Genomic DNA, 11,900 nt, shown 5'->3' on the forward strand with positions numbered 1-11,900 from the left:
CTGCCAGAGTGGCTGAGGAGGTGCAGGAGGTAGCTCCTTATCTTAGTAATGCTGTGCACAGTCCAGCAATTTAATTTATGCAATTTTTGCATCTCTAAAGCAGACAACTTGGGAAGCATCAGCACTGGTAGGAGGCTTGAGTAACCCAGTACAGGCAGGGAAGGCCAGCTAATAGGTCTTGGAGGTTTGTGAGCATGCAGCCCCCTAGCACTTGTGTTAATAATATGAGCTCTGCTATTTCGCCCCACAGGCATCAACTTACCTGAGAGAGATGCCTGCACGAATGTCGGTCCCTCTTCAGGCCACAAAACCAAAATGGTAGGGCTTCAAAGCCACACATCAGACACAAACTAAATAGAAATGTGATAAAGAAAATGCAAAGTACATTCAAATGAGATGTACTGAACACTGTGATATCTTTATTTTGTTCTAATGGACAATGCCCAAGTGGGAGACACTGCCCAAAATGAAGCAACCAAAAAAAGATCCATATTCTGACCATAAGATCATTACAGCAGAGAGGAAAAAAATCTTTATCTAATGAAGGCATGACAACATATTCATGAAAAATGCACAGAAGTTTCAGGGAATAACAATGGCAGAAGTAAAATGTTAAATTTTAAAAACACTGTGAGGAACAGGCAGGAAAGATAAGCACTTTCCAAATAAAGCAGGAAGACAAAGTGTGACTGTGGAAACAAGGGGACTGAGTGTGGAAAATGGTTAAAAAATACTCTTTTACTAGTGACCATAAGTATAATTCAAATGTTGCTCCTAAGTTTGTTGCACAAAGCTAATTTTGTTCCTGCAGAAACACTTGGGATGACTATGCAACCAGTGCAAGAACTGATACTGCAGTCTTTATTAAATCTTGAAAAGGTCTTCAAAATCAATTTAAAATCTAAGGTAGTCTTCATCCTATCTATCTGACTTCATGGTGCTAGAAAAGACCGATATGTAGGAGTCTGAGCTCCAGCTATGTAACTTTCACTCTTCTCTAAGCCCTCCTTATATCACTGTTGCAGTTATCCTAGATAGGGTGATGCTGACATATAAGAGGCAGCAATCTCCTTAAAGCCCTCTATTAAATGAATATATTTACTAGACAGAGTGGTACTTTTTCATACCTTAGGCTCCTTCTGTAGTAGATCTCCAATACACCAAGTCCCTGGCAGTCAACATGGGGTCAAAACCATTTAGAGCATCCACAAGGATGTGCAAATCCCATTTGGAATTGTAGTGGGAAATATACAGACTACAGCAATACCAATAAACATACACCAAGCCAAGCTGTATGTCATACTAACAGAGAAAATAAGGAACTTGAGATTTGCTCCTGGTTGAGCTGCATTGTGGAGTGACTCTCTTATCTGCTGAAGTCAGTGTGGACTCCCCCTTGCAGAGCAAGAGGGAGAGGCTCCAACTCAGATGAATGGTAGGATCTCGGACAGGGAAAGAGGTTCCATCATCTCCAAACACAGTCTGGTCAGGACAGATCCTGTCTAAAGCCCTCCCTGAGACACTTGTATGAGGAACACCCAGGCCCTCAACAGCAGAACCTTCGCCCCACTGACTAAAGGATCTTACAGCATCATGGTGTTTGGTGGCATAGGACTTCAAGGAAGAAGAGGCACAAAAAGGAAAAAACTTTCTTGTATAAGTCCCAAGCAATCCTAATGACATCTCTACCTCTTACCAAAGAGGCAGCTTGTAAACAAATGGTATTTCTTTCCACATCTTAGCTTGTGGGGCAGATAACCAAAACTGAAATCTTGACAAAAACTCTTTGCTTTAATTTCCATTACAAACAAACATTTGAACAATTGCTGTATAGTTATGATACTTATGATTTTTTTTCTGAATCCTGGAAATTTGACTATTTTTTGTGATGAAACTTAATTTGTACAAATAAGCATACAAAGCCTAGCATTCACTATTCTTCTCTTTAAAATGCTTCAGTCCTGTGAGAAACAAACAGCAATCAAAACAAACCAGACATAACTAACAACAAGTAACTAAACCAAATGACTAAAGACCAGTGTATCTTCTAAATCAATCTGTGTCAGGTTGCCAAACCCTAGTAAGAAAGATCCCTGTCTCTAGATCAAGTGAATGTTTGAAGCCAATGATTTTATGAGGGAAGCTTTCTGCAATGCAGTCATATGGTTGAAACAATACTGTCTGTAGTAGAAACATTCTGCTACTGGTACCATGCAATATGACTATACTACACAGTATGTCAGTACCATACACCTTAAAAATTTGTTGTATGAGTATTTCAGAAGACTACTTATTGCACTCTAACTCTCTGTGTGACTGCTCTTACCTCAAGATGACTGTACAACATAACCTTTAATGAAAATTGCCAAGCTGCAATGTGGTTATGATGAGATAATGTGCCCAGTAGCTATATTTAGAATTTGGTAAATCTATGCAGTTGCTTAATTTACAATCTTTTGCATGTACTGTAGCCAGAACTGGGTAGATGCTTGAAGGTTTGAAGCTACTTTACTCTGGGAATGATGAAGTCTTGTGCAGGATAACCAAAGCACAGCAAAAGTGAAGCAAAAATAAGGCAAAACTTGGAACTGCAGCAACTCTTAAAGCATTTCTTTTGGAAAATCTTCTTAGTCTGTCATATAAGGTGTTGCAATTCACATTTTTTCAAAAGCTTTATACTATCAAGATCTGTCAGAGACAGCCTTGGAGCTTGCAATATCACTCCGCTAGCAGAAATGTTACCCGTAAAGTTCTTACAGAGCTGAAAGTGGTAAACATAGCAGGAATTGCCAAGCTGTACTTGAAACCTAGATCACTAAAGCCCTGAAAGAAAAGAACATCTGAGCATACAGCTTGTGTTTTCTGAAGCACTGCTTTTTCTAACCCCTATTAATTAGAATCTAATTTTTCCCCAAGGGAAAGGGGAAAATGTGAACCAAAAAAGATTGATGTTATCACCAGGGGAAACCATCAGCCTGCAGCTCAACCCACCCACCTCAACAAACTGGCTTCATAATGCATGGCACAGAAATGTTTCAGCACAGGCACCGAGGAAGGATGAGAGTGCCTCCAAAGGAGGGCAACGAAGATGATGAAGGCCTTAAGGGGAAGCCATATGAGGAGCTGCTGAGGTCATTTTGTCTGTTGAGCCTGGAGAAGAGGAGACTGAGGGGAGACCTTGCTGCAGTCTACAACTTCCTTGTGAGAGGAAGAGGAGAAGCAGGCATTGATCTCTTCTCAGTGGTGACCAGTGACAGGACGGAATGGCCTGAAATTGTGTCAGGGGAGGTATAAGTTGAATATTAGAAAAAGGTTCTTCACCCAGAGCGATGGGCACTGGGAAGTTGTCATGGTTTGAGATAGCTCCCAAAATCCAATTCCCTAGCTCCATCCCCCCTCCCACATCTCAACCTAATGTGAGATGGGTTTTTCCAGACAAAACACACCAGACTCAAAGTGGGGGAAAGGGAATATATTACAATGACTGTACAAATAAATATAACATCACATTATACACATGATCACAACTATCTCTACCATGACATATGTATTTACAATGATCAGATCTCTTCTCCCCTCCAAATAAAAGTCCAGGAGGGAAAGAAGGACAGATCCCTTCCAGTCCTTGAGCAGCAGCTCCTCTTCTGTCCTCCATGCAGCAGTAACTGGGTTGTTGTAGCTGGATCTCTGTTCAACATACACAAGGGGGTCTCCAAGCCCCTCAGCTCTCCTTCGGTCCAAGCGAAGGCCTCACCTGTGGACTGCCAGCAGGGACAAGACTCGCATCACCACAGGCATATCACAAAATGCAGGGGCATCTTCGTGAAAGTCCCTTCCTCAGGGGATTCAAATTCCCGTTTGCAGAGCTCCGTGCTCTGTCTCCAGGCAGCGGGGGCGGGGGGGGGCGAAGCCCTCCTCCACATTCCTTTGGCTGTCCTGGTCCAGCTTCAGGACGCCTTTGAGCTTCTTAGCTCCTCTCTGTAAGTGCTGTAGCACTCCAAGGCTCTTTCAAGTAAGAGTCCATCATCTTCCTCCTTCCAGGAGGTCTCAAAGGAGTTTTGGGGGGTCTGGTACAATCTTACCCCCAAGAACTCTATCTCTCAGCTGCTGGTTCTCTCTCTCTCCCGACTCTCCTTCCAGGAGTCTTTTCTCTGGTGCTGCATGTTGCTTCTGCTGCTCCTTCAGTTCTGGTTCTTATCTCTGGCTCTCTGCCACCATTTCTCTGGTCAGTCCCGGCTGCTACTCTGTGCCCATGGAGAAAACATCTCCCAGCATAACTACAGGCACCTAGCCCAGCTTTATGCTGTTCCAGGTCCCTGCAGCCCCCAGCCAGGGGCTGGGAGGCCCCAGAGGGCCCAAGGGGCTTAGAGCCCCTTCCTCGTGGCTCACAACATGGCCACCACTCCTACAACAACCAAAACTACAACTCATCTCTTCCGGTCTGGTTGTGATATGTTTACATTTCTGCAGGAGCGCCCATTGGACAAAATTTCAAAACTTCTAGGGGTTTCCACCCCTTGGGGTCTACCACTTCTCTTAGCCTCTGGGGGAAAACAAGGTCCAAACCACGACAGAAGTGAACCCGGAAAAGTAGTCACAGCACCAAGTGTGACACAGTTTAAGAAGCATTTGGACAATATTCTCAAGCACATAGTGTGACTCTTGGGGATGGTCCTGTGCAGGGCCAGAAGTTGGACTTGATGATCCTTGTGGGTTCCTTCCAACTCTGCATATTCTGTCATTCTGTGAAAAATCAAGCCATTCCCACATACTCAGTCTATAATCTCAGTCAGGTTCCTGGGTTCAGACCAAATAAATACCTTCCCCACTTAACTAAACTCTTCATTGGTTTCCAAACCCAAAATCCTTCCTTCCACTCCTCTGACTACTTGACCACTTACACCTTCTTTGCCTACAGCTGGAGAAAACTTTCCAGCTTCTACCTCAGCTCCTCTGTCAGACCCTTTTTCCTTCCCTCCAGGGGCCACCAACAGTTCAACATCCCCTTCCTCTGCATAATCATGCTTGATACGTTGTTTTCCACTACTTTATGCAGTTCCTTTGGCATCAAATCACACTTCTTTCTCAAGTCCTGATTATTTCTCAATTCAAAGTAATTTTATATTTTGCTTCAAAGAGGTAGGAAGGGTATACAAATCTGATCATAAACTTATGAAATCCTGTATGAGTTCCCACCCACTGTGGCAACCAGAGAGGAGACACAAACAGCCCAAAACATTGTTTGTGGCAAGCTTACATACATACTGGAAAACTACTGAGACAAAACATATATCGCAAAACTATCAAGACAAAAATGTATGCAAATAATCAATGCAGTGAAGAACAGTGTAACTCTTAAGCCCTGTTGCCACTTCATCTTCCCATGGAATACCTGTAGAAGGAGAGAGAAAAGAAAACTCTGTCCTGTTTGGACCAGTTTTTAAAAGAAGGAACTATCCATCTGGTGTTAATTTTTTATTTTCTGCCATGGGCATCTCTGGGTACCGATGTGTGCATATTCAGGGGGGTCTTTAAGACCAGTGGTACTTCCTCATTATCTCTTAAGGTCAAAATCCAAGTTTTACTTTGGATTTAGAAGAGGATATAATCACCACCAGATTGGGTTATTGGTACAATTCACGATCAGCCAAAGGTCACATATTGAAAGCATCAGAATCAGCTCCTGTGGCAGCTTAAATTTTTCTTGGAATTCACCCAACCAGCCCCAGAGAACGTTTAACACTGTTTGAGCTATGAGATAATTAGAGTCCAAGCTCGTGTGACAGCAGACTATAATATGATTCTGAAAAGGCAGAGGAGACTTAAAATCCAAATAAGACAGTGATAAAGGAGCTTGTTCTTCTTAATAAGAAGCACAGAATTTCTTGTACTAAACCAGATTAGTAAAGAGATGTCCATCTGTGAATTGTGCTGTTCTTTGCCCATATTATTCTAACAACCATCAAATCAAATATTTAAAGTCAGAAACTTGTCTGAAAACCATCTGTAAAAAAGAAAAAAAAGCTACAACAGAACATACTGTTCTTCAGGGGACTGTGTTGCAATACTACTGCCTTTTTGACTGTTTCAGCTACTGTTGTGTAAGATTGTTGCTATTTTTTCTATGAGACAGAATAGAAACAGATGCTGCTGCAAAAAAAAAAATTAAAATATTTTTTCCTAATGCATCTTAAACCTGTTGTACTTGCATCCACTTTACTGGACTGACACTGAGAACCACAAAAACTTTTCTGCATCTCTGGATAGCATTCCTCCTGCCTACCCTCATATTTTTTAGTTTTTAGCCCTTCTTCATCTGTAAACAGCTAATCTACTTTGAAGGAGGACTTTAATATGTAACTACTCACTTTAGGAATACAATGCAGCAAAACTTATCATCCCTGACAGTAATAAACATCCTGTGGATTTTCTGTGGAAAGAGCTGAGGCACTTTCCATTTACTGATTAGTCCATCTGGATGGAGGTGAAACTATAAGACTGAGATAGCTGGGAAAGTTTGCCTCTACCTGTTCTGCAGGAAGAAATATTGGTTGCCTTCTCTCATTATTTCTAGGGAGAAGAAGACTTTCAGCCTCCAAAACTAGAAATGTCAACCTCCTATGACAAGGACTAAATTAAATACCAAGGAGCAGGCTGTAAAAAGGATTTAAGTGTTGTCATCTAAGTGACAGCACACTGTAGGTGAGATGGTCAATGGCATACAGTTTCAAGGACCCCCCAAACAAGTGCTATCATACAAATGGCAAAGCTGTTGGTAATTGTAGTGTGACTCTAAGTGTGGAAGGATATCATACAGCTCATGTCTTTTGCCCTGATGTTTACTACATCCGTAAGGGGTGATATTACTAGATTGTTAAAAAAGAAGTTAGGTATTCCTGAAAGACGCCTTAATTAAAGGAAAAAAAATCTTTTAAATACCAGCAAAACTGCTTCTTACTTTATTTCAGATCCTAAAAACTCTTTGAAAGAGGGATGGGACTTCTGTTTCACAAATGTATTAGTAGAATAATTATTATTTTTTTAGCTTATCTTAGCCTACAGACTGGATGTGGCTTTCTCTGAATTTGCCCTCAAATCTAACAAAATTCATGCATTCATGGAGTTTATTCACTAGCATGGAAATTCTGTTCTCTGTCTTCAGGAGCTGTTGGATTATTTGGCCATCCCTTGCAGGAAGAACCAATAATACTTTAATCTCTTTGTGCCCTTCAGCCCCAAACATCAGCTCCAGTGCACACCTAATTTTGAGAGATGCCAGTCAACACTGGCATCTGGATGTCTCTTTCCGCTGTTTGGAGCTGGCATGCAGCAACAGCTTTGTCCTGTTTGTCAAATAAAGCCTTGAGGTACCTTCATCAACATAATTTGGACTTCACACAAAAAATAGTGAGTAAAGATCTTCATTACAATAAGTAATGTAAGGTGCTCCCCTTCATTTCTCTTTTATTTAAGAAAGTTTTAGAGTTCTATAGTCTTCCTTAACTCTGAGCATCCATTAAAGGAATATTTTAACACAGTTAGGATGTTGCAAGTGAAAAGGCAGACAAATTATTAATATTTTCACAGAATCTGAGTCTGTTAGCAAATCTCAGAAAGGACTGAGGATCTGATGCATGCTAGTAAAACTAGGGAGACACACACCAATTACAGCAGACTTTGTATCAGCTCCTTAATACACAACAAATATTTAAAATGAGACATTCTATTTCTCAAGAGTGTATCCCTCATATGTCAAGTATATGATTAAATTCTACATGGCACATTTTTAAGAGTACCATTCCCCTTATCTGGAAGTAACACGTGCTTTGTGTTACTTCAAGCCTGAGATGCTGACAGCAAAAATGGTTTGTCTTAGAAGAAAAACAGAACAAAAAAATGCCAACATTTTCTCTGCAGATGGTCTGAGTAAATGGTGCCTGTCAGCTTCTCAGTAACAGAAACCAGATGCACAATGGCCATCCAGTTCTATAAGTTTGTTCCTGATTTGTGCTGCAGAAATTACATTAAAAGAAATTTCTTTAACTGTTTAGAAATTATGTAATCGCCATCCAAACACAGATTATAACTCTTTATTACTGTTTTTCCTGCCAGTGTAATCATTCTTGGGTGGCTGTGTGGATGCATCAGGCATAATAAAACACAGTAGGAATAGCTTTTTTTCTGAAATACTTTAGCAGCTATTACAAACTTAATGTCTTTTGAATGAAAGGATTAAATAATGGAAAGAGCTGAAACTGACTTTCCGGGCCTTTCAAAGGCTTTGAAGAGAAGCTGAACCATGGGTAACCTCATGTAGCAGATAAAAAGGGCATTTGCTTTGGCTAGGAGTGGTAACCAAAAATGGTTACTTGAAGCCCATGGAACAAGGTCAAGATAGTCCCTCAAAATATATATAATAAATGTCTGTCAAAAACAAGGTATGAAAAGAAGTTTAAATTTTGATAGGTTGGACTATCTGGAGAACTGCTCTTTGAAAAACTTGATCATCTCTACCAATTCTATCAGAGTGAAATCTCTGTGCTGCCTTGTGAAAACGAAGCTGTGGTCAGTTTTCATTTAACTTATGAGACTTACAGCATTTAAACAGAGTATGAGAATCCAGTGAAGACAGGAAAATACCTTTATCCCAGTAAGAAGTATAGTAAAGAGGAGATCTTTTCATTAACAGTTTGCAATTCCCCATGGCCAAAGACTTGTGGCTTAGGAAGAAGAATCATAATTTGTTGAATCATAACTTGTCCCATTTTTTCAGGTGTATGTAACAATCCTATCTGATCTTTGTTTCATTGAGGAGGATAAAGGGCAACAGTGTAGAATGCCTTCTCACTTTTGGGCAACATTTCACACTTTTCTATATAGATTGAGTTTTATCATGTCTTCAAATTTTCAGTGTTAATCAAATGAATGGCACCTTTTTATTGATGCCAGTAAAATGGATTTGTTAAAGTGTTTTGGAAACATTTTATATGCACATTGAAGCAGTCATATAATTTTTGAAGTAGGTGGTTCAGCTGCAAAACATGTATATTTTAAGGAAAGAACTAATTTATAGGAACTTGGATTCTGTCTCGGCTGTTTCTATTGGGCTGGACATCCCTGCCTCTCCCTTTATAAAAAACCTGGCCAGCCACCACTAGCCTCCTCCTCTACCCCATCACTAATTTAGCATTTATGTATAGGTTGCATTTCTGTAATGAAAATAAACTGATTAAGATATATTGGATTTCCCTCTAGAAACAGAATCTACTTCAATAGGTAAAAAAAAAGTTATAATCAGACATTAAATCATAGAAAAAACTTACTTCCATCCATTCTAAAGCTCCCTAATCACTGTGCCATATAATAAGGTCATATTTTCAGGTTTTGCGTATATCTGAATATTTCCCATAGGCTTTAATGGAACCAGATGTATGTGAACATGAACTAAATCTTCCCTCCCTTCTATGTCTTTAGTTAATCTGGATAGTTTGTTTGTTCTATATGGGTTTTACTGCCTTCTAGCTTTCTTTGGTCCAAATGGTCAAGACAGACTCCTCTTTCCAAGAGATTTGCATTGCTTGAACACATATTGCAGGCTGGCATGAAAGTCACTCGATGAGCCTCCAGAACCTGGGTTTCAGGTCTGACTGGGCAACTGTAACAGTCTCACAGAAGACATTCAAATGCCTTTCAGTATATGAACCATTTAAGAACACACATAATTGGTTTCTATTTCTGTATTTCTGTCAGGCAAATGTGACATTTAAGTTTTTATGATCAAAGCTAAAAATAGGAGATTTTCTCTGACAAGGAATTAGAAATTGTTTGACCATCAAATTAGTAATTTAAATTGTGACAGATCTCCAACTTTCTAGGGAGGTGTTAAGCCTTGTTGTACAGATAGGGAGAAAACACGTAACCTGAAAAGTGCAGAAGGGATCTCACTGACCTGGCATCTAGGCATATCCAACCCTGTGAAGAGTTTTACTTCCAAGTCTGTATGCCAGATCACTCCAAAACAGCTTTTCAGGGCTCTTCAGTCAGACTCAAAGGGTTTTTTTGTGATACACAAATGCAGACGCACCCCTCATCCTAGAAAGAGGTTCTAAACAAAAATATAGTTTGATGATTTCACTAAGGAAAAACACTAGAACCACTCCTGTAGGAGACGTGTCCAAGGCACGGGGGACGTGCCAGGGCTGAGAAACCCAAAGGAGCATGCGTCTAAATGGATAACCCTATTGGTTAGAAGGTCACATGATATCAGGGTATAAAGGGAAGCGCGAAATTTGAAATAAAGCCTCTTTGTCTCACCACCTCACAAAGAGTGTGCTTCCTTCTTTACCATGTAAAGTACGCCACGCTACATATGGCGCACCCGAACTTGGGACTTTTCAACCTATATTAGGTCAGTTTAGCATATCCTGAATCAGGCAAAACACTCGGTAATTCCGTTTATCATCTCGATTGTTTGGAGATGGGAATTTTCAACGAAAAAAACGCAGACGTCTTTAAGTCATTGTCTCAGAGCATCTGAGAAACGCAATCCTAGTTTAGAGAGCTCCAAAAATATTAGGGATAGTGCACAGGAACGGGAAGAAAAGGAGAAAGAAAAAAAGAAAAAAACAACAGATCGGGACAGCCGGAGAGAGTGGAGCGGAGTCCAACATACACCGGAGCGGTGAGTTAGGCTGAGAGGCAGCCCCAACATCTAACACGTGGTCAGGACGCTTCCCTAAGCGGTAGCTCGGAAACCCGGGCGGCAGAGCACGCTAAAACTGCCAGGACACCCCCTGCCGCCCCGCCACCATCGCGGCTGAACCAACCATGTGGAACCGGCCCCACCGCTGCCTGTAACACCCCAGCCCCACCACCAGACCCCGCGAAGCCCGCATCAGTTTTCTGCCTAGCAGAAACTGCTGCAGCTCACTGCTGCTGCCTGCCACTTCCTGCCGACCCCTGCCTGTCTGTGATGACAGCGTAGACCCTCCAAGCCGTGGAAAAACCACTCAGAAGCCGCGGAGACCCCAAAGGAACTTTTCGCTGCTTTTCGACGCTTTTTTGCCATCGGACCGGTGCTAGGTCCACCCGCCGCCCCTGCCAGTCCCACGCGGGACCCACCAAAGCCGTGCCGTGACCCCGCTGAGCCCCCCCGCGCCACGTTCAAAACCGCGCGGGACCTACTGAAGCCGAACCGAATGTGCGCCACACCGCGACTTCCCGGTGCAGCGCCAGAACCCCCGCACTGCCCAGCGAACTGCGGGAACCCCAGAGCCGCTTCCTGCCACCGCCAGAGAGCCCCACGCCGAGCCGCCCGTGCCCACTGCTTGAAGACGCCGCTTGAAGACTCCGCTTGAAGACGTGCCCATGCCCACGCTCACCAGCCGATCACCTATGGCCGAGCGCCGCCGCGGACCGCAGCTGCCACGTGCCCGCACCCACCACCGCCACCCGCCGCAGACAAACCCGCCACGCGCCCACAGCCACCCCTCGCCCGCAGCCCGCCGCCACCAAGTCTGAACGCCGCCACCGACAAACAGCGCCTCCGCCACCCACGCGGACTCAGTCGACTGAGAACCGGGACAAGCCAGCAAATAGACAAACACCTTCCAGCAGCGCACGTCTACAGCGCTGAGACTGAAAGGTAAAATGAGAAATTTTCTCTCCACTGAGATATCACAGGACACAGATGCACTGGCTATCCTGCTAAAACCCTATCATATACAAGCCACAAGGGCAGAACTATCAGAATTGGTACGCTTTATTAAGGCAGCTGTACCCAAACTGCCATTAGTTGAAGCCCTTCACATAGCAATATGGGACAAAATAGGAAACCTTATAAAACTCAAAGCTCAGGGGGGAGACCCTCAAGCTAACAATGCTTTCCCAGCCTGGCAAGC

General features: G+C 42.6%; 1 long non-coding RNA gene across 1 annotated transcript; it reads right to left on the bottom strand.

Moving 5' to 3' along the window:
- Positions 1-394: 394 nt before the first annotated feature.
- On the bottom strand, positions 395-11,102 carry LOC135420091 (uncharacterized). Its single transcript, XR_010433345.1, has 2 exons — positions 4,570-11,102; positions 395-3,336 (listed from the first exon to the last, which is right to left on the bottom strand). It is a non-coding gene; the product is annotated as an uncharacterized LOC135420091 (long non-coding RNA).
- Between the last annotated feature and the right edge of the window lie 798 nt (positions 11,103-11,900).

The sequence above is a fragment of the Pseudopipra pipra genome, chromosome 1, assembly GCF_036250125.1.
Source record: "Pseudopipra pipra isolate bDixPip1 chromosome 1, bDixPip1.hap1, whole genome shotgun sequence".
NCBI lineage: Eukaryota > Metazoa > Chordata > Aves > Passeriformes > Pipridae > Pseudopipra > Pseudopipra pipra.